The following is a 17,174-nucleotide window of genomic DNA, read 5'->3' as shown; positions in this document are numbered from 1 at the left end:
TGCCCTACCTTTCCTATAAGAACTGTATTTCAGGATAGCCACATAATTGATGAGGGAAATTTCTTCTTTATAGAATTCTAGTTAATAAATGCAGAAGAAATGACAGCATTGGAAAAAAATCACCACTCTCTTATCTTTAATGAAATAATGCATCTAGGCAACGATCATCAGTAGATGCTAAAATCATTAGGTTAAAGGTTGATGAGATACTTTATAATACAGGGATCAGCTGACACCACCTGAACCCCATTGATCAATCTTAATATTATAAAGAGTGAGACACCAAGACATTATAGGAGTCCTGATGTGCTGCAATGGGATAATTCTGCAATGATGAGAAATTCTTAAAAAGTAAACCTAAATCTTGTCAAATCTCTAGAAAAAAATGATGGTCATGAAACAGAGTTTTATTTGTAGTTGATTAAGGAGTGAAAGAGCAAAACAAATTTCACAGCTGGGGCCACTTGTCTGTCCCCAGCCTCACTCCCCTAGACTCAGCCTGCCTCAAGCTCTGGAACAAATCCTGATTTATGCATTAAGGAAAAATTAAGGAGCCTGAGTTTCATAACTCATATGACTGCATGCAGTCAACCTGGCTGCTGACTCTGCTATTAACATTGTGCCTTGTACTCCAAATGCAATTATTGTTTGCCTAAATCTCTATCTGGTTAATTAACCTGCAGCTTCAGTTGCTCTGAAATGGGGGCTCTACTTTGCTCTTACCAGTATTCCAAAGACTAGAGCCTTGATCTCGAATCCCAACCCAACTCCTGGGCCCCCACTCCCTATTTCTGACCACCTACTTGAATCCGTCTGTCTTGCTTGCTCTCAGGCTGCCTGTTTTTAAGTTTTTGCCAGTTTGTTAGGTGCTTCTCAACCTAGAAATCTTATGTTAAGTTGATCTATACTATTAAAATTTGGATTAAATATCAGACTATGTATTGTTATTTCATAACATCTTGAGGCAAGTTGGTGACATTATTCTTGATTTGAAATGGAACAAAAACAAAATGTGAAACATTTGTTTCTGCCCCAGATCATATTTGGGGCAGCACCACCACAAGGATCCTCAATCTATTCTCCTTTGATAAGGAACAGTAGATTTATCCTGGAATTCTGCTGCAAGCTACTTAGCAAGTGTTTGCATTCTCTCCAAGCCTTGCTTCCTTCCCTTCATCTTCTTTCTGTCACTGCTGTGCCTTTTCAGCCATCACTTCCATTTCCAGTCCATTGTACCCATGCTGTGATGGAAATGCTTTTTCCTCTCCCTTCCTTTAAAATCCTCAGTAATCATGTCAGTCTCCCAGCAGCTGCTTAGTGTTTTGTCTCCAGGGGTATGCCCTTCTTCTATTTTTTATGTGTTTTATTGTAAAGTAAAACAGAGAAGGAAAACCACACAGATGTAACAGATGAATGGCTTAATGAATTCATATAAAGCAAAACTTTTTAACCATTATAAGGTCAAGAAATAAATCTCTGTCAGTTACCCCAGAAGCCCCTTCCATGTGTACTGCCACATCACAAGCCCCTCCCTTGACCCATACATACCTATTGTCTAGATTTTTATAGTAAATGTTTCTTTGTCTTTAAAAAAAATAGTTCTGTCACCTAAATGTGCATCCCTAGACGCTATATTTTAGTTTTCCCATTTGAAAAATTAGATACGTCTTTTAATCTCTTTTACTCTAATATCCCTCTATTCTTCTCTTTTCCTTATAATTTACCTGTTGAAACACCCAGGCTATTTAACAGAGTTTTCCAGTCCGGATTTTGCTGATAGGTATGCCAATCAATTGGTATCTTGATAAACTTAACTTTGCCTTTCTCACTATACTCTCATTCTTCTAGGGCAGGCCTACAGCTACAGGAGTTCTGTTGGAGCTTTGCTCACTCCACTCTCCAGCATGACTGATTGAAAGAAGCCAGGTCCCCTGCTCCCAGATGCTCCCAGCCAGGGCTCCACTGGGTGTTTTGGTGGCTAGCTGATGTCTGGAGCGCATCACTTGCCTCCAGTGTACACCTCATTCTTCTCCTCCCTCTTCATAAGAGGTGCATTTTGACTCCTGAGACCTGGAAAAGTAGAAACTGAAGCATCCAGAGTATTATTTCACCTTGGGGTTCAGGGTACCTCATTCCCTCCCATTGATGGCTAATTTCTAGGGGTACACTTGGGGGTTTAAATAATATACAATGCCCCCGTTCCTAAATATGGGCCATGATGCTTAGGATCCTGAGTCTTTGATAACCTTTAAAGACATTTTGTATGTTTAAATATACTTTATAAAACTTAAAAGGAAAAAGGGTTAAAATCATAAATGTAACAATATTTCAGTCACTCTCTGGGTGAAATTGGAGTTTTGTAGTCTTATCTCAAACCCTAATCAAATATAGCATTGTTTCTATGAGAAACCAATTCCAAATTCCAAACATGTCATTTATAAAATGTGGGAATAGATCCTTTTTATAAATCTGAGGGTTGTCTGCATGGTCAACTATAACATTTTAGATTCCGGTTTACACAAGCTGGAACCTGAAATTATCTCCTTGTAGTGTTTTTCAAAAAAGGCCTTACAAATTATTTCCCCTAAGCTTCTGCTCAAACAACTTAAAACATCATTTCTTTGTCTGTATTATCCAAAAAACAGAAAGTGATGAGTCTCTTTCTGTTATGTAAAAGGAAGGCCAAGAGGATTATTGCTTCAGGAAGCTAATGTCCAAAATCTGACCACCATAGAGAAAGTCACAATACTCACCAACCCCTAAAAGCTCTAGAAGTCAACACTGTTATTATACAAACTAAGCATCCCTCCAGGGGAAACAACCACTCCCCTCAAACCTTCTAAATTTCCAAGCAATATATGGAATTATTTAGGGCTTAAATGTGAATCAGTGGCAGCTCGTAAATTTTTAGATTTTGAAATGTGATAGTCTCAGTTTCCTTGCATCCGGTTAATAGTCTCTGTTATACTTTAAAAGCATCACATCAAAGACAGAGGCAAAATGTAATAATAAAAAAAGATTGATTTCATTCTGGAGTTCCATGGTAATGATTCTTTAGTTTCTTAGACTCATTACAAATTAAATTGGGTCCAAGAACACCAACTCATTTTTTAAGGCCTTTCAAGTAAGCCAAATATGGGTATTCAGCCAAGATTCATTCATATTCACATTTCTAGGACACTGATTTGATAATATATGTTCCTTACAATGCAGAGGTCTAGTGAGGTTTGAGCCTCAGGTAACAGAGCTGCAAGTTAAAGTAGCATGGCCTTTGAGTGCTATAGCAACAGCATCTGCTATCTTATTTTAATAAGACCCAGGAGATATTCTGGAGGTTTCTATTTTACTAAATTTTACTTCAAGTTCTAGCTCTGCTTAATATTCTTGTAATGTGAGAAGGGAGCAAAAGACTTTAGCAAATCTAGTAAGATTCAAAATTTACTATGGGAATACCAGACAGTTGAAGAAAGAACATTAGGATGGAAACATAAATATATTATCCTCTCCCTATCTTAGTGTGCTATTATAACAAATAATACAAAAGTGTAAATACTTAAAAAAGACAATTTGGCATGTGTAGTTAATGCTCTCATCCATACTTTAAAAGAAAAACATTTAGTAGCTTAAATGAATTATGTATTTTGTGATCAACAGAAGTGATGTGATGTCTAAAGGCTTCAAAACTAGGATTTTAGAACCTAGTAATTATATTGAAGAGTTAAAAAATTATATACTTTTTCAAATAAATACTTATATAATCTTGCACGTAATGATTAAAAAATACACATTTATTTCAAGCACACATGGAATATTTATTAAAAACTGACCCTGCAATAGGCAATAAAGGAAGTCTCAGAACACAAGAAAGAATTAAAACACTACTGACCTCATTAGAAAATAACAAAAATAATTTTAAAACATATACTAGAAATGAAAAACATTTCTAAATGACTCATTGGCCAAAAAGAAGAAATCATAATGGAAATTAGTCAGTGCACAAAACTGTGAAAACACTATGCATCACAAACCAGAGGGATATGGCAACAGAAGTAGTCCTAAGTACATTTATTCCTCAGATACTCATTTGAGAAAAAAAGATTTTAAAAATTAGTAAACATGCTGTATAACTCAAGGAGTTAGAAAAATAAGGAAGTAGTAAAGATTGCAGAAGTTAATATTGTTTTAAACATGCTAAAGATGAATAACAAAACCAAAAGCTTATTCTCTGGAGACTAATGACCTTTATGAAGAGACTTGGAAAAAACTTTGGGCTCCCCAAGCACACAGCTGATTTTACCCTCAGAATATTTTGTGATATCTGTCAAGCCTATGAAATGTACTATAAAGCACACTATATAAAGATTAGAGTTTCAGATCCACCCTATAGAGGGTCACAAGAATATCAATGATGAATACATTCAAAAATAGAGGAAAATATAGAGAAAATAGATGAAAAAATGAAGAATTTCATCAGAGTTGAAACATACACACATACATACATATACCCCTTTAAATAACAATTCTAAAATTTAAAAATATACCTGAAACTAAAAGATGTAAGGATAGGGGAAAAACAATCATTATATTCAAATGATATGGTTGGATTATCTGCATATAAGAAACTAATAAGAGATACTAGCAATGTTATTGTATAAGAGATTAATATAAAAACCTATTGCATTCCTTTACAGAAGCAGCAAATAAAATACATGAATTAAAAAGAAGATAATACTTTTAAGATAGCAACAAAATTATAAGATACCTGTGATGGTTAATTTTATAAGTCAACGTGACTGGGCTAAGGGATGACCAAATAGTTGGAAAAACATTATTTCTGGGTGTCTGTGAGGGTATTTCTAGTAGAGATTAGCATTTGATTTGGCAGGCTGAGTAAAGAAACCTGCCTTCACCAATGTGGGTGGGCATCATCCAATTGAGGCTCCAAACGGAACAAGAAGGCAGAAGGGCAAATTCTCTCTTTCTTCTTGAGCTGAGATGCCCATATTTTTCCTGCCCTCAGATATTGGAGTTCCTGGTTCTTGGGCGTTTGGATTCTAGAACTTACACCAGTGGCCACCTGGTCCTAAGGCCTCTGGCCTTGGACTGGGATTTACGCCATCAGCTCCCCTGGTTCTCAGGCCTTTGGATTCTGACTGAATTATACCACTGGCTTTACCGGTTCTCCGGTTTGCAGACGGCAGGCTACGGGACTTCTTGACCTCCATTATCGTAAAAGCCAATTCCTATAATATATCTCTACTTATATCTATATCTACATTTATATCTACATCTGTCCTATTAATTCTGTTTCTCTGGAGAACCCTGACTAATACAGTATCTAGAAATAAATCAAACAATATTTGTACAAGACCTTAAGAGAGACAGTAATAAAACTGAAGCAATTAAAGAAGTTTTAAAACATAGTACTATGTCATGTCCATGAAAGGGAAGGCTCAACATCATAAAATTATCAATTCTCCCAAATTAATCCCTAAAGTCAATGCAATTCTAACAAAAAGCTCATCAAAATTTTTGTGGGACTTTATAAAGTGATTCCAAAATTCATATGGAAGAGCAAAGAGCCAAGAAGAGTTGATAACATTTATGAAGAAAAGCAAAACAGAAAGAACTTACTTTACAGTTTGTACTATAGAACTCGAGTAGTTAGGACAATGCGGTAATAGTGCAGGTACAGACAAAAATATATATAGCCCAATGCAACCGAAGAGAAAACTACAAAACAAACCCATAAAAACTTGATACACAACAGAAGTAACATTACATATCACTGGAGAAAGGATGGACCATTCACTAAATGGGGCCAGTTTTCTTTGGGGAAAAAATCAATTCCTCCATCCTGCCACACACAAAAATAAAATCCATGTAGATCTAAAAGCCTAAATATGAAAATTAAACCTAAACATCTTATACGAAAAGAGACAAGACTGTCTATGACACCAGGGAAGGGATTTCTTTAACAGGACTCAAAACACATAAAAACATATACATAACCCACGGACACAAACCATAGTGTGGTGAAGGCCTGGGGCGGGGAGTGGGTGGGAGGTGGAAGGGGTTAATGGGGGGAAAAAGAGGACATCTGTAATATTTTCAACAATAAAGATAAATTTTTTGAAAAAGAAAATTAACCACTGGTTATTATTTTTAAAAATACAAAACATAGAGTTAAAGAAAAAGTTTCACTCATTGAAATCTAAAATTTATGCACACTATAAAAAATGAAAATGCAAATTACAGAATGGGAGAAAATATTTGTAATTCATAACAAAGGATTTATATAAAATATATATCAGAGCCCGGCCGGGCATGGCTCAGCGGTTGAGCGTCGACCTGGGATCCAGGCGATCAGGGTTTGATTCCCGGTCAGGGCATGTACCCGGGTTGCGGGCTCGATCAATGACTCTCTCAACATTGATGTTTCTATCTCTCTCTCTCTCCCTCTCCTTTCCTTTCTCTGAAATCAATAAAGATATATTAAAATATATATATATATCAGAACTACAAATCGGTAGCAATCCAATAGGGAAACCGGCAAATAAGAATAGCTAATATGTATTGTGTACTTTATATCAGGCACTGTTCTAATTGCTTTACACATATAACTTCATTTAATCCTTAAAAAACATGAATAGGTTATTCACAGAAAAGGAACCCCAAATGGTTGATAAATTTATGAAAATATACTCAACCTTATCAATAATGATTAAAATAACATAATAACTAAATTAAAATGACAAGATACTTCCTAGCCATTAGATTGATGTACGTTATAAAGTCTGACAATACCAATTGTTGATGGGGGTGTAAAACAATATTAACTCATATACCATTGGTATACCACTACGATTACTTTAAATTAGTACAATTACTTTGGAGAGCAATTTGTCAATATCTGATAGAGCTGAGGATGCCCAACTCCACTCCTGTATATTCCTTAGAGAAACTCATGTATGATGTACAAGAATGTTTACTGCAGCAATAGCAAAGAAAAGAAAAAGCCTAACTGTCCATCAACAGGAGAAAAGATAAATTGTGACATATTCATGCAGTGGAATTTCATTTTACACTAGTGAAATAAATGAATATAGCTCCATGTATCTGCATGGATGAATTCAATAATTGAGTGATAATAAAAAATTTTAAAAAGCAAGTTGCAGAATGTTAAATACAGGAAGGTACCATTAGTAAGGTTTAAATCCTGTAAAATATTGTTTATGGATATAGTCATTGGTGTTAAAAGTACTAAAACATACATAAGAATGAAAAACATCTTACCCAAGGATCCTGGACTGCTGTTGCACAACTCCATGGAACATAATTCACATTGTATTCCAAAGAATTATATTCCAAAGAACTGTATTCCTGGGAGAGGCATTCACATACTGGAAGGGAGTAAAAAGTGTCCAGAGGGCTTCAATTGTATCTATAACACTTTATTTCTACAAAATAAGCAAATAAAAATAAATGAACAAGGCAAAACCTTCAGATTTGATAGAACTGGGTGGTGAGCACACAGGTGTCCATCATGTTTTTCTCTATGCTTTTCTGCATTCTTGTGATATATCATAACAAAATATAAATGGGTTATGGGGGGAGGCCTCATTCAACAGCACAATGGAGTAAAACAGAGCCAAATTGTGAGAGACAGAAAGAGCAACAATGAGTTGGGAAGTACTTATCATTAATTGAATTAATTAAAAGATATTTTCCCTTGATTTTCTTCCAAGATCTTTGATAATTTCATTCTTCCTATGCATACTACACTCCTACAGATCTATCCTTACTCCCAGGAGAAACCCAGATGTTTCCAGCCTGGGTGTTCCCAAGACCTCCCTCCTTCTGGCCTAGTCCTTCCTTTCAATAGTTAGAAAAAAAGTGTTTTGAGTCCTCATTCCAAGTACTGCTGGAAGTCTGTTGGTCTTTCCCACAGCTAATATTTATCGTGCACTTAATTATGTCTGGCGTTGTTCCAAACATCTAACAACCATTATCTTATTTAATCCTCACCCACAGCAACCATATGAGATAGTTCCATTTTTGTTCCCCCACTTCTAAGAAGAGGAAATTGAGGCTTGGAAGGTTAATTGACTTCCTCAAGGCTACACTGCTAATAAGTAGTGGTCCCCACCTGGCCTAATTCCAGAACTCTGAGACTTCGAATTCTTGTTTCCACTAAGCTCTTATCTCAGGAACATCTTCCCTTTTGTAGTCATTCTTTCTTTGTCCCTTTTAGTCCTAACCATAGAATTCAGATCTTTTTCTATTAAACCCTCTAAACACCACTATTAAAAGGATAGTACTTGTAGAAAACATTTGAAAGGAAGAGATCACACTACTCACATATAACAAACAACTGAAAACTGAATATTGTACCTCCTGACCACTCCCATCATACCAAATTGTCCAATTTTATTCCCTGTTTCCCATCTGTCATGTTTTACTTCTTTCTCTTCCCTTACCTTCTCTTCCCCCTCTCATTATCGTCACCTTCCTTCCTCCTTTACTTCATTTCCACCCAACCCCCATTTTTCAAAGTCAACCTTCAGTATAATGAGAAATTTAATTATTTGTTTTATTCTCCCCTTTCAAACAATGCCCAGGGCTGGGATGAGGGATATGTGGTTCACCATTCAAACTCAAATAAGTCATCAAGACATTTTCCTAAACAAAGAGGCATCTCCTTGGACATGAATAATGCCCCTGTTCTTGAAGCAAAAATGTCTGTAGTTGGCTCTTGTTTTAAATAGAAAGGTTTTCTTTTTCTTCTCACCACACCAATGCCTCTGAGATTTATTACTCTCTTTATTTCATATGATTTGCATCACTTGATTTTATGTACCTGATTTGAAAGTCTAAAATTAAACAACAGTTTTCTCAAAATAAAGCAGACTCCATAAAACCGCTGAACCATCTACCTAATTAGTGGTATAGGTTGAATTGTGTGCTGCCTCCCCAAACTCATGTGAAAGTCCTAACCCCCTAGTACCTCAGGATGTGACCTTATTTAGAGATAGGGTCTTAATAGAGATAATCAAGTTAAAATGAGATCATTAGGAAGGGCCCTAATCCAATATGACAGGTGTGCTTATTAGAAAAGGAAATTTGGACACAGGCATAGGGGGAAGACAATGTAGGGAGAAAAAGATCATCTACAAGCCAAAGAGAAGCCCAGTACAAATCCTTGTCTCATCACCTTAAGAAGGAAACAACCCTGCCAACTTCTTGATCTCGGACTCCGGGCTTCCAGAACTATGAGACAAATTTCTGTTCCTTAAGCCATCCAATTTGTGGCACTTTGTTTTGGCAGCCCTAGCAAACTAATACAACGACATAGCACAAATTCTTCAGCTTGGAATTCAGAGACCTCAAAAATGTGTTCTCAACTGCTCTCTTTAGTCTTCTCTGCCCCTATAGCTCTTCAATCACATGAAGCTCCAAGCAAACTATTCCACTTGTTGTTCCTGCACTTCCCCTACCACATGCATGCCTTTGCTGAGGCTCTGCCCTCTTACTTAGATCTCTGCCTGTGGTCATCTACCTATCCTTTAGGGTCCACTTCAATTGCCACCTGCTTCATAAAGACTGTCCTGAGTCACTCACCTAGAAACTCTCTGAGGTCAACCACACAGACCTGAGTTTGACTTACTATCTCTGTAGTCTTGGACAAGATACTAAACTCAGAGTTATCCATAGGCATGAGGATTAAGTGAAGTGGTGCATGGAAGGCACTTAGGACAGATCCTGGCAGAGAAAGCATTCTGAAAATGCAAGCTTTTGTTATTATTTTTTATTATCTGAACCCCAGTAGCATTTTATATAAAGCTCTCTTATGCCACATTCTGTCTTGTCTTGTTACTGGGATTAATCAGTTAAATCACGACTGATTTAAAACAATCATTCACTATCTCCTGCAGAATCAAAAGAGAGCTATCAATCTGTCAGTCTCGCTGTATACGGGACAGGTGAGGTTTCCACCCAAGAGTAAAATTTAGCCTCAGGCTCCACACCTGGTGATGCCCTTCCATTAGTTCCTTTGAGTGTCAACTCTGCAACCCTACTCTCTATTCTCCCACCCCAAGGCACCCACAGGCTTCACTTTCTTGGAGTCTACCCAGCAGGTTTTCATAGCAGAGTCACCTCTAACAATCTTTGTATTATAGTCCTTTGCCAGTTTAGAACTCCAATATCAGACGAATCTGGGCTTTATTCCCAATGTCACTGTTGTAAGCTGTGTGACTGACAGTAGGGGCAAATTATTTGACCTCTCTAAGACTCACTTTCCTTATCTGTAAAATTAAGATAATAATACTACTAATTAATAGGTTCTTGTGAGAATTAAAGGAGGTCATCTGGGGAAAGTGTGTTTGGCACTACTGGACACCCAATAAAAGATGCCATTATCATCATATTTCTTATAATTCTTAGTATATTATAAACTCCTCGAGGACAGAAAATATGTTCACATAGTAGACTCCATAACAGTTTGTTGGATTAAGTTCTGAATTTTGATGTCAACAAACCTAAAATGATTATATCCACACTTATCTTGGGGGGGAAAAAACACATGTTTCTGTCTGTATGAAGTTAGAACAGAGAAGTACAATTGTCTAGTTAAGAACAAGTTTCAGATAAAATGCTAAGAAGCTAACAAATAAAATGGGTTGAAATTGTTCATGTCATCTTTGCTCTTCATGACAGGAACCAATGGAAAGCTTTAAACAAACAATTCATTGGGTTGTTTTATATGCGCTTCATTTTCAGTTAGGAGAAAATATGACCACTTGAAATTTTAATAGTCTTTTTCCAGGTGATAATGGTCAGATCTATTAACATGGATTAACCTTCATTGTTAAATCCCCCTTTTTTTATATATATCTGGCATTGTTAATGCACCTATCCTGGCACAGGGTTTTAAGAGCAAACATTTTTTCCCCATTTTGAATTCATTTAATATGAGCTAGGAAAAAGAGAAGAGTAAGAATGTTCCACAAAATGAATAAAAAGGATTTTTTTTCCTGGTTCCCAATAGTATCCCTAAAGTCAGCACAAATAAAAATTATAACCTAGACCCTAAAGTTATTTTGTATTTACCATATTTCCAATATCTACAATTAGTGCTGATTGACTTTCAATTCATTGCCTTATGGTTTATAGAGAGAAATCAAAGTATCAGCAAACAATGACCAATTTTGTCTCCACTTTTTTCAATAGCTAGATTTCTTATTCTGACTCTTGGCTTATAACATTGGCTATAACGTAAGTCCTGTTAAAGTTAGTTTTCTTGAACAAATAAAAACACATACCATGGTTTTTGGATAGAAAGCCTAATTGTTATAAAAATTTTAATTCTTCCAAGATGAATATATACATTTAATGTAATTACAATTAGAATACCATAATTTTTGTAATGCTTTTTTTCATAACAGAGTACATGATCTTAACGTTTAAATGGAAAAATCAATGTCTAAGAATAGCTAATAAAGTTATAGGAAAGCAAAATAGTATGTGATACCTACCTTACCAGATTTAACATATATCATGAAGCCATTATAAGCAGAATAGTATGATATTGGCATAGGAATAGACAAATAGATCAGCGGAACAAAACAAAATGTAGAAATAGAGATCAATATATATGGTATTTTGATATATGACAAAGGTGGTAATTCAATTCCATTGGAAAGGGGCAATTTATTTAATAAAAGCAGTCTGGCACAATTGGCTACCCATTTAGAAACATCGATGTGAGAGAGACACATCAATTGGTTGCCTCCCTCACGTGCCTGAACGGGGCAGGGATCAATCCTGCAACTGAAATACGTGCCCTTGACCGGTGGAATCGAACCCAAGACCCTTCAGTCCTCAGGCCAACACTCTAACCACTGAGCAAAGCCAGCTAGGGCAATACCCCACTTTAAAAGGTAAATTTGATATGAACTAATGTCACCCCAATAAATTTGATTTTTAAAAAGTAAATTTGGGACATAGTAAAAACATAATTTAAATAATAAACCAAGAAAAATCATAAGAACTTTTAGGCAAATATATGTGTAACTTAGTAGGTTTAGTAATCTTTTAACTGAAATAGAATCCCCAGAAACTATAAAGGAAAACATAAACATATTAACTGTATAATTTTCCTTTTAAACATCTCTATGGAAAGCAATAACATTAACAAACTCAAAAGACAAATTATACATTAGAAAATAAAACTTACAATACATATGCTAGATAAGAGGTTACTATCTATAATACCTAAATAGCTCTTGCAAACTGATAAGACAACACAGTAGGAAAATGAACAAAGGATATGAAGTACAAACCCAAATGGTCATTAAACAATAGCAGTTTTGAGAAATGCAAATTAAAAATATATATAATAAGATATTTCTTACCCATTAGATTGGCAAATATTTAAGTACTAACATCTACTGCTGGCAGAATGGGGAAGGGAGAGTGTACTTTCATAACACTGCTATGTTAATGTAACTATTTATAGCCTTTTGGGAAAGCAATCTGGGAATAGCTATAAAAATTAAAACTACACATAACCTTTTGTCCCAGCAATTCCACTCCTATGAATCTATCCCAAAGAAATAAAACTGCCAATACAAGGAGAGTTACATAGATACATATGCAAAGATATTTACTGCAGCATTGGTTCTATAGTGACAGAAATCTAGTAGCAAAAAGAATGTCCTCCCATAGAGAAATAAGTGAATAAATTGTATATCCATATCATGGAATATTGTGCAGACAGTAAAAGGAATTAATTAGATTTGTACCAGTAAACTTGGAAGAATTTCACTATAGGGTAAGAAAAGCAAGAGGCAAAGAAGTATATAGCATGATACTTTTTTTTTCTCTTTAATATATCTTTATTGATTTCAGAGAGAGGAAAGGAGAAGGAAAGAGAGAGATAGAAACATCAATGATAAGAGAGTCATTGATCGGCTGCAGCCCACAACCCGGGCATGTGCCCTAACCGGGAATTGAACCCCAATTGCCTGGATCCTAGGTCGACGCTCAACCGCTGAGCCACTCCCAACTGGGCTATAGCATGATACTTTTTAAAAAATGTATAATGGTTTGTAAACCCCTCTTTGTATATATGTCTATTTATTTTATCATAGTTACATGAACCTGAAGGAAGGCATAAAGGATATATACACTGAGTTGTTAGCACTGGTTATGCACTGGAAGGTAACAAGCAAACAACTAAAAATTATAAAATTGCATGTGTGTGTTAATAGATACAAGAGGTGAATGAAGGGATGGTAACCAACAAATGCATGGTGGTTATCTCAGGGTGGTGAAATTTCAGGTGATGCTTTACTTTATTCTGCATTTTTTTCTGTCTTTTATTTTTGCACTTTTAATAATACACATTATTAAAATGTGTTGGTTATCTAATCAGAAACGGAATAAATCTATTTTCCTCAGCAAAAGAGAATTGGGAAGAAGAAAGCAGCGTTCACTTTTTGAATAGCTATGCGTAGATGGATTTGAAAACAGCTAGAAACAGAAAGAATAACATAAAAGCTATTGCAATAGTCTCAGGGTGCTGTGGTGATGATCTGAGCTAGGATTATGGCTAACAACACAGAAAGGAAGGACTATAGTTAAAAATTATGTTAGATAATGAGAAAGCTTGACAATCAGAGATGCATACAGTTCCACACACACCACTCCAAAGCTTTAAACCAGAAAGATATGGGGAAGAGTTTTGTGTTTGGGGGTTTTTTGGCTTTATTTTTCCACCACAATTGACAAGAATTGTATATATTTAAGGTGTTCAACTTGACATTTTGATATACATTGTAAAATGGTCACCACAAACTAACATACCCATCCTCACCTCACACGGTTACCATTTTCTTTTTTCCGTTTGTTTTGTGTGTGTGTAGAACACTTAAGAATTACCTTCTTAGCACACACATCAAGTATACAATACAGCATTGTTAACTACTGTCCCCATACTGTACATTTAGATCTCCAGAACTCATTCATCTTGCATAACTGAAACATTGCACTCTTTGACCAACATCTCCCCTTTGGGAGATGCAGGGAGGTTCTTTGGTGTGTGGATCTATGGTACTGTTGTAGGTGGCACTAAGGTTTCTGCCTCCTAGTATTTGGTAAGTTTGTTCCCATCAGCAAAGTGGGACAGGATACTTCATTGTTTTGTTCAGTAACAATTTCATTGTCCTTAGCTGAACATATTTCCTTTATTCAAAGGAGCAAGGGGAGAACTTTTTGTTTGTTTCTGTTAAGAAGGGTAAGGATTTACCCCTATTAACAAAGTAGGTAGACTTTGCACTAGGGTGATTCTTACCAATTAAGCCACTGTACAAATTCTAATTAGTTAACTACTCGTGTGGATATATGAATATATGTGGGTTTATAGATATATGCTGTTTCTATCATCTTATCTATCTGTATACCAATTTATTTATTTAAACCATTGCTTGTTCAAGAAAAGATTTAAATGGTTATTAAATGCATACTTTCAAGAGAGCTACTTCTTCAAAAATAGGTTCTTTCAGTCTTTACAATCAGGCTGTGTCTCTCTGTCTGTTAAGGACCAAGAAATGGCATTATCAATCTGGGGACTTGGGTGAACAGAAGAGCTAAAGCAAGTCTTTTGAATATCGTTCCAATCTATCACTGTATAAATGATTGTGAAGATGGTCAAGCAGTCCAAATCCCTTGTGCTGCAGCCAATTCACTCAATAAATGCTGGCTGAAATTAATGGTATAGTGTAAGCAGACACTGAACAACTCCCATTACAAAAGCATGTCCAAAAGGAGATAATCATCCCTAAAGTGATTCAAAGGCAGACACTCATGGTGAGAGCTGAAGTAAGACCCTGCTGACCCAAATCCTGTTGATCTTCAGCAAAACTTTTCTTCCTGACTAGAACGCCTTTCCACATCCCCACTGGCCACTGCTTCTTCCTCATGAAGGTAGCCTGATATACTGGAGCCAGAGAAATATGAGTTCAAAGCCTAACTCAGACACTGATTGGACATTAATTAGCTGTGTGCCCTTAGATGAGTCCCTTAGTCTCTCTGAGCCTCAGATTCCTCATCTGCAAAATGAAAATAGTAACAGCTGGATCACAAGTTTCACTGAGGGTTAAGTGCAAAGTTCCTGACTCTGATTAATGTTAATTTACTCGCTTCTCTACCTCAAGGAATCCTACTTATTTTTTCAAGGCCCACTAAAAATGTTACATCCTTTGTGACACCTTCCCTCAACTTCTCTGAAGATTTAGTTAATCACTCCCTTCTCTGCACATTCATAGCAATCTGATCAAACCCCTTTTAGACTACTTCCCACATTAGATAGATTTCATATCTGTCTCAATAGAATAGAGGCTCTTTGAAGGTATGGCCCATATTGTATTCATTTTAATATGCACCAATATCTTGTGACAGTGCCAGTGCCAGGCATAAAATAAATAGATACTCAATAAATATTTGCTGAATGAGTGTTCAGCTATCAGCAAAGAAATTATATCAGTTCAATGTTCAAATAACTCTGGTGTCATGACCTAGTTCACTGTCAGACTTTGGGGTTTTAGTTTGTTTTTGCATCATTCATCTTTGTAGTTCTCCAAGAGGGTAAATAGACCTCTTGGCAAAAGAGGAACCAGTGTGTCTACTTCATCTAGACTTTCAAAAGGCCTTTGACAACTAGGCACAATTCCAAGGGAAACATTCCCTGCAGGCAGAGAACTGTCTCTGCAGCCTCTCCACCTCCACATGCTGAAATCCTATCCTTTTCATGCCTTTGGTATAAACTCCTTCAGGAAGCCTTTTCTGATTCCTCCAACCTCATGGGGTTCCTCCCTCCTTTGAATGGCAGGGGCATTTTACCTGTCCTCTCCTGGCACACAGAATTGTTTATGTATATACAGCTCCTTGATTATGTGTCCAATCCTCCCACCAAGCAAAAAGCAAGAGGCAGGAACTGGATCTCATCTCTGGTACCCCGCAGTGCCTAGTACAGGGCTGTACAAACAATAGGCTTGTAATATACAATCAACAAATTGAACATACATAGACAAGTGAGTGGAAGAGACTGCATGTCAAACCCTATTCTCATGGTCTAAGGTGAATCACCAGGAACACAGATACCACAGAAGGGGAAGAAGGAAGAAAGGAAACAAGTTTTTGCTGAGTGTCTGCATTTTAAGCAGTTTAATAAGTAGAGGGAAAAATTGATTTGTGTGTCTACTATGAACTAGGCTCTGTGCTATGTATTCTGACATGTATTGTCTCATCTGGATCCCCCAATAACAAAAAACAGTTTTATCACCACCGTATTTTTCCTTTGGTTTATTTCAGAGAGAGGAAGCAAGAGAGAGAGAGAGAGACAGAGAGAGAGAGAGAGAGAGAGACAGAGAGAGAGAGAGAGACTGATGTGAGAGAGAAACATTGATTGGTTGTCTCCCGCACGTGCCCTGACCGGGATTGAACCCACTACCTTCTGGTGTATGGGACAACACTCCAACCAACCAAACCAAACTGACCAGGGCCCCATTTCCCCCCCTCTTAATAGATGTGTATATTCAGCACCTTTTATTATTTCAAACCCACAGCCAAGGAAAACACACAGAACCACAAGAGGTTCACAAGATGATAGGGGTAGAGATCCATGTAAACAGACAACTGCAATACAGAGAAATAAGAAAATATTTTATAAAAGGCCTTTGAGAGGGTTCCACACTTATGGAATTTTTTTTTAAGTCTAGTAGGTTTGTTATCAAAACAACATTTTAAGGTCCAGTCACTCTTCCTGAAATCTGTATCCTTTCTTTTCAGCTGATGACCTAGTCTCTTCACTATGATGATAAAGACCATCCTATATAAGCAATCTAGCTACCTTAAGTCTCCTTTAAAGCCAGGCCTGAGATAACTTGGGGATGACAAACTCAAGGCCCACACAGGCCAAGCAGGCTACATAAAAGTGTGAGGAGCTGGTTCGTGGTGGAGTGGAGAGCAAGCACGACATCTAAAGGAGGAGTAGCTACCCAGCTCCAGCTGACCTGACCACGAAAGAATGCAGGCTCAAGGTAGCTAGAGCTTCTGGATTCTCAAGAGAAACCAGAAATTAGGATTTTTTAAATATAAAATCTTCTGGTTGT

General features: G+C 36.6%; 1 protein-coding gene across 4 annotated transcripts in view; it reads right to left on the bottom strand.

Annotated features, from left to right (window-relative positions):
- The window catches only part of KLHL13 (kelch like family member 13), a gene marked incomplete at its 5' end in the record, with an annotated part of 324,985 nt that overhangs the window by 217,090 nt on the left and 90,721 nt on the right, over nucleotides 1–17,174 (bottom strand). Inside the window, one exon of one of the 4 annotated variants that reach the window (XM_081125987.1) lies at nucleotides 12,417–12,455. The exons of the other annotated variants lie outside the window; for them this stretch is intronic. Of the gene's footprint in view, nucleotides 1–12,416; nucleotides 12,456–17,174 lie in introns of those variants that run through there. 4 annotated transcript variants of the gene reach the window in all.

This window comes from Miniopterus schreibersii (assembly GCF_964146895.1).
Source record: "Miniopterus schreibersii genome assembly, chromosome: X".
Lineage (NCBI taxonomy): Eukaryota > Metazoa > Chordata > Mammalia > Chiroptera > Miniopteridae > Miniopterus > Miniopterus schreibersii.
This window is presented reverse-complemented; position numbering and strand designations above follow the sequence as displayed.